General features: G+C 41.8%; 1 long non-coding RNA gene across 1 annotated transcript; it reads left to right on the top strand.

Moving 5' to 3' along the window:
- Positions 1 to 318: 318 nt before the first annotated feature.
- Positions 319 to 6,362, top strand: LOC139183216 (uncharacterized). Its single transcript, XR_011566766.1, has 2 exons — positions 319 to 3,328; positions 4,323 to 6,362. It is a non-coding gene; the product is annotated as an uncharacterized lncRNA (long non-coding RNA).
- The last annotated feature ends 398 nt before the right edge of the window (positions 6,363 to 6,760 follow it).

The raw sequence follows: 6,760 nt of genomic DNA, 5'->3' as shown, positions 1-6,760 counted from the left end.
GGAAAAGTCTGTTATATATAGTAGGTTTCGGGGCGAGTAAGAGAGAGAGAAAAAAAAAAAAAAAACAATAAACACCACAGCTCTTTCCAGCTAGAATATTAGGCACCACGAGAAAAATATTTGCCAAGCAGTTTTCGGTGGGTTCATTTGCTTTATTTTTATTTGGGACAGTTTGGGATTTTTTTTTTCCTTGTTGGTGTGGTGGTTTGGGATTTGGGGTGGTTGTATTATGATGGTTTTCGGATTTTTGCTTCTGATTTTTGCCTTTTGCAACTTTGTGATGTTACGTAAATCGTAGGATCCCGCATCGGTTGGATTTTGTTTTGTTTTACCCCTATGAAATCTCTCAAGCGATATAAGGAAGACGTGTTGTTTTAATACTGATAGTGTTGAAAGAAGCTTGAATTTTTTGTCGTATGTAACAATTCCAACCCCCACTTTTTTCAGGGGGGCGGGGAAGGGTATTCAATTTTCCTTTTCCTCTTGGACTTTTACTGAGAGGACGCTCTCCTGCACTTGAGAGACATGTTCAAAGGATTTGTTTTGGTTTGTTTCTTTCCAGGACAGCAAGTGGTGGGTTTACTCTGTTATTGTTGACTCTTAGGAAAATTCTTGCTGCAAGAAACGTGTGTGTATGTGTACGCGTACGCTTGTGTTCTACAAAATTCTGTGAGCCAAATACATGTTTGTGTTCTGCTTTTTCTTTAGGTCTTGGTTCCCCCCGCTCCCTCCCAGCTCGTTTCAAGGTCGTTGTTAAAAATCTCTCCTGTCTGTGTTTAAAGAGACCAGCCGGAGGGAATTCTAAAGGCCTGCGGTGCCAGTATCACAGATACTGCGTGGATTTAGAACAGACTGTGCTACAACTACAACGCGCTTCACGCAGCACAGTCCTCTTAGTTTTAGAGCTGAGTTAGGAGGAGGAGGAAAAGGGGGGAAATCTTTCTTTCTTCCTCCCTTTCTTTTTAAAGGCAAATGCAGTGCAGAATCATTTCACTGTGGGCCTTGGTTTGTTTATTCAGAACTGCCAGTTTCCCTATTTAAATGTTGGTTGGGGTTTTTTCCCCTCCTACTCATCCCTGAATGAGGGAGACTCTTGTTTCTTTTATGTCTCTCTCTTAAAAGAAGGGTGTGAGGGGAAAATAATATTTCAGATTCCTCAAGTATTAACCCAAAATGTTTGGACCAGAAGCAGCTTTCAAAGGTCAGGCTGTTCTGAGCCTTGGCTATGAAAGTCCTTCAGGCGGACTCATTAAATTACAGACGAGTTCTTAAAGGTTCCACAAAATTTCTGCACATGTTAATTTCCAATAAAGATATCTCCCCAAATAATCTACCTCTCCAAATTTGGATTTATAGTGGAGAAGTGAGCAGAGAGATTACTGGCTGTTTCCTGGGATATGTGGGAATCTCTTTCCCAGAAGTCTGTAAGAAGTTCAGATCTGTTGCTGAAAATGTCAGTGCAGCCCCCCTTTTGAAAAGGCCGTGTTGGAGTTTTTACAACCAGGAGAGATCCAAAGGGGTCGATTATTTTCCACAAGGGCTGGAGCTTAGGAAAAATGCCTAAAGTGTGTCTGTCCCTTTGAAATCTGAATATTTTAATACTTATTGACAGATGGATTACTGCAGCTTCTGCAGAAAAGCCTGTCTTGTGAAGGATTTTTGAAAAATATACATAGGCCTAATCCTGTCACCCTTGTGGAAATGAACATTTTACCCCCGAAGACACACGTTATCGTTAAATGAAGATTCATTTTGCCAGAAGGCAGACTGTTTTTTAAATTGTCCCCTTCCTCCTGATTTCGAAAGAGTTTTAAAGGAATCCCACCGGATTCTAAATGACACCCGATTTTGCTGAAGCGATCGTCTTTGTGTATTTCTATGGGTGATTATTTTTCTATTTTTTATGAGTATGTTCCTCAGGTGTATCTGGGTGGTTTGGAATGTGAATTGTGTGGTTCTGCCCTGCTACTGATTCTGCAATGTGATAACTTTTGTGATGTGGGGTCCCTTTTCTTGTCAAAGTTGACATCCAGCCTCACTGGGTCCTCCCCACCACCACTTGAAACACACTGCTTGTCCCTCTCGCGTTCTCTTTGCCATTCCAATCTTAGCCCCGTGGGGGCGCTGCAGAGCAAAGGGAAATCTGCTCTCTCTAGCAGTAGAACCAACCAGAGTGGGGGCTGGGAATGAATTCACCCTTCTAGTACCTCAGCCCTCTAATTCTCTGCGAGAAGTCTGTAAAGGAAGACCCCACTAGGCCTGGTTTATAGATAATTAATCCCATCACCAGGGTCCTCAGACCCTTTCTGGGGCCAAATGCCAGAGTCCCACATTTCTAATACTCCCCCAGCCCCCAAATTGAAAGAAATTAACCAGAACAGGAGATGTTAAAAGAAAAAAAATTATTGAAAATATTTTAAAGGTAAGGATTTACATTTTTGTAGGTCCCCTTCTCTTTTCCAGATGAATGGTGAGGAAAATTGTGCACCCACCTCTCAATCTCTTCAATTATTAGGAAAGTAACTTTATCAAATTTTTTATACCCATTGAATTTCTTCCATAATGTCCTGCCTTCTCTCATTTCTTGATTTCTCCCCATTAGTAATCAGTTGGCATCACTCTGTGAACCTCCCTCACCCCGGCAGTGATAGGATTAAAGAAAGGATTGACTTGAATATATTCAAATTCTTTCAAATCATCCATAAGAAGCCCTGAAGAGAGATTTCATGTCTGGGGTCTTATGTGTGATTCTTGTGAACTTGGAGGGTTATGTATCAAACCAGTCCTATGATTTAATGGCTTCTGGCTATTAATACTCAGAGTAGAGGATCCAGTCAGCCTGTTTGCCTGGTGGTTTGGGTATGGTGATAGGTTCTTAATCACAGGTTCTGGATGAATATAAGCTTTGTTGCAAAATAAAATAGCTTGGTCTTAATATTACATCTGTTTAAGGAAAGGAACAGATTTTGCATCCAGTTCCCTCACAAACTTCCCCACAATACAGCCACAGCTGAAAAGGAACTATCCTTGGAGTAAACACTGTCTTGTCCTCTTTCTAAGGGAACTCCCAAGAGGAAATTGGTTTCACCTGTCAGGGATTTCTGGCACCTTGGTAGATCTTGAAACTGTCACATAAGAGAATTATAGATTTTAGGACTGGAAAGAACTTTGCAGATCAATCAACTCCTCGAGGCTTCCTTCTTTCAAGAGGACAGGAGGGCCATCACTGGAGGCCTGCGGGACCCCGAGACACAACTGAGAACAGGTCTTTGTGGTTCTCTGGTCCTGTGTTAGAGAATCAGGAAGATCTGACTGCCTGGGCTTTGAGGTGGGTGTCTCATTTTCTGACAGAATTGAGGAAAGAGAGGCTGCTTTGGGCTCTGTGTGAATTGTAAACTGGTTCTCAGAACAAACTCCAGGTCACAATGAGTATTGAGTTTTGACAGTCATTTGGACTTGGTGGTGCCTGTCACCTATACTGTGGTACTCAACAACTACTTTTGATGGGTCTGGGAGATTTTTTTAATGTACCCATTCATTTTATTTCAAATCCTTCATTTAGAGCTATTGTAAACAAGCCCCTTATATTATCCTTGGAGAGAAAAAAGCATTTTGTTGGTATGATTTAGAGAAATTGAGCAGAAAGTTTTGAGACATTTTTTTTTAAAAGATGATTTCCAATCACTACCTTCAGAAAAAAGAAGTGTCAACGTTTAATTTTGATCCATATGCTGCCTGCTTTCAGCCTGTATTATTCTGAGACTTTTTTTTTCTTTAGAAACCTTTTCAGCCTAGCTCAGAGTTTACCCCCAAAACACTGATTTTTTCCATACTTTTCTCACTAATTTAAAATGGAAATAAATATCAGGAGCTTAAAATAGAGAAGTGATTGGGGGTGCATAATCATTTGTTTATTGCATTCAATCACTGTTTTGAATAACAGGGTTTTCACTTCCTTTGAAACCTTAGCATGAGGGAAAGCAACAGCTGGACCAGGAGGGGGTTGGAGGGAGGAAGGCACTGGAGTGTTTGTAAACTCAGAGTGGCTGGCCCACCCTGCCACTGGCTGCCAGCTGCAGTACTTAGCTGTCTTTACTACCTAAGGCTAGAAGTGGAGAAACTTGATTTGCGTGTTGTGCCTGCATGTTTTTTTTTTTCTTCTCCACACCGCCCTCTGCACACCTGACCATGCCAAAGCCTATTTGAAGCCGGCCTGATGGCAGGGAGAGCTGGAGAGCAGAAGAATGTGCGGAGGGGGAGGGAGGGAGTACTCGGTACTTTTCCATTCACATCTCCACAGTGGCTTTTCTTGTTTATTTCAGCCTCCACCCGCAGAACCCTTTGAGCTGCCTGAAATCCGAGTCATTAAACTGTTCCCTGAGGTCAGACCACAGATGCCCGGTGCATGTTTCTTCCATGTCAATGTCTATGTAACACATGTACATACAGAGACACATGCAAAAAACTGTGTAACTCTGCGGGGGCACAGTGTGAGGTAGGGGAAGAAACAAAACAAAACTGAATTTGTTGCCAGAAGACCTTGGTGTCTAATTACAGTTCTGCCGGGAACTCCTTATCTGATGTGGAACAAAACCACTTGTCAGGACTCAGTCTCCTTAACTGTGTGAAGGTATAACCCCAGTGTTGGCAGGATGTCTATCAGTTCTAAATTTGATACCTTTATGTCTAAATATATATGTATCTGTAACTTTAAGATGGAGAGGGGAATGGAAAGTATATATGTGTCCCTGGGGTGGAAGAAGGAGTTAAAATGTAAACTTCTAAGTAAAGAAGGCAGTCCCAGAATCCTCACCTCTATCAATTTTTAACCAATTGTAGACCAAAGTCTGAGATTATGTTGAATAGGTCCAAAAGCCAATTGAAGATTTCAAATGTTAAGAGCTGGAAGTGCCAGTTCTAAGACCTTGTACCTTTGATCTGCATTCCTAATCAGATGTGACAGTTCCCAAGTGTCTTTTCTGCACCATAGTTCTGTCCTGCCCCACCACTTCTGCTTGTTTTTGGAATCGGTCCTAGTCAATGACAGGAAGGAGTTGACACTTGTAAACCGAGCACGCTGTAAGCCACTGGGTCCCATGTGGATGTAAAAAAAAAATGTCATAATATTCATACAGAAGGAGAAGAAAAAAAAAAAAACCTAGATAGAAATTCCTGGTAAGAAACTGAGAGGTAGCTCAGCCATCACTGCATTAAAAGTAATTATTTGAAGTCAGAGGAAATAACAGATGAGGAGTTTGACCTTACCAAAAAAAAAAAAAAAAGCCTTCCTCTACCAAAACAAACTTAAAGGCAATGATAGAGATCCTTTCTACCAATATTTCCTATACTTCTATGATCTCCATTCTTTAAAAAGAAAGGTCTAAAGTTTCTCAGGCCTGATTGTCTTAAGCAAAAGGCCTTTAACAGACCTTGATATCTTCAGGAAATAATTTTAAAAGCAACTCCTATTTATTGACAGCGACCTCCCCACCACCACCATCCCTCCATTTAAACTTTCTGGAATATCGATGCCTGTTTACAAGGAGAGATGGAGCAAGTTACATTCTCTCAATGAAAAACTATTGAGAGTTATAATAGGCTAGCACTGGGAAGTGAAAGTGAGTCACTCAGTGGTGTCTTGACTTTGCAACCCTGTGGATTATATAGTCTATGGAATTCTGCAGGCCAGAGTACTGGAGTGGGTAGCCTTTCCCTTCTCCAGGGGATCGTCCCAACCCAGGGATTGAGCCCAGGTCTCCTGCATTGCAGGCAGATTCTTCACCAGCTGAGCCACCAGGGAAGCCAAAGAACACTGGAATGCATAGCCTATCCCTTCTCCGGCGGATCTTCCCGACGCAGGAATTGAACCGGGGTCTCCTGCATTGCAGGTGGATTCTTTACCAGCTGAGCTACCAGGGAAGCCCTCTGTCCTCAGCAATTGTCTGATCCCACGCAACTGATTTTGTATCACTGGAAACAGGCCCACACAGAATGTATTTGCTGCACACACTGGACCAGGCTGAGTCAGATCCAGAACTTTGATGTCCTGGTTCTAAATCCACTGTGTTTTTCCATAGCTTATCATTAGAAGAGGATACGGGGTGGGCAGACCTGCCAAAGAGCCATTTTCTGTGGCCTTACATTTTCTGTGACCTTCAGAGAAGTCTCCACTTTTGGACTCCTGAGATCATCTCCACTGAGGTTCTACATCAGTCTTAACAGTACAATGACAGTATGGAAAGGAGCAGACTGTCATTCACAAGTTCTGCATGTTGGTCCCAGTGTAGGACGCCATATAGGAGTCCTCACAGGTTCCTATGGTACTGTGACTTATCACTGTTAATAAACCTATAATTATCTTAGGAGTAGTGTGATTGCATTGTAATTGTGTGTACATTGGTGTTAAAAATGTAAAATTTAATGTATTTTTGGCCTAGAAATAATGATGCTACAATAGCCAAGAGCCCACCTGCTGCCAGTTCTTGATTTCTGATCCCTTTCTGAAGTAACAGAAAGCAAGGCTCCTTGGATAAATGGCTGGTTCTAGGCTAGGACTGGGGCAAGAAGTATATATGACATTAGAATGGAACATTATATAGCACTGTAAATAAGGAATTGCTGAAAAACAAACAAAAACTGCATTCACAGGGGTATTTCAAAGAGACTGGAGAACTCCCAATGGCCAAAGCTGGAAAATCTGAAGCAAGAAAAAGAAATCGAATAATATTGGATCACAACCCAAAGTATAAAAGAAATATCC

The sequence above is a fragment of the Bos indicus genome, chromosome 1 (genome assembly GCF_029378745.1).
Source record: "Bos indicus isolate NIAB-ARS_2022 breed Sahiwal x Tharparkar chromosome 1, NIAB-ARS_B.indTharparkar_mat_pri_1.0, whole genome shotgun sequence".
NCBI lineage: Eukaryota > Metazoa > Chordata > Mammalia > Artiodactyla > Bovidae > Bos > Bos indicus.
This window is presented reverse-complemented; position numbering and strand designations above follow the sequence as displayed.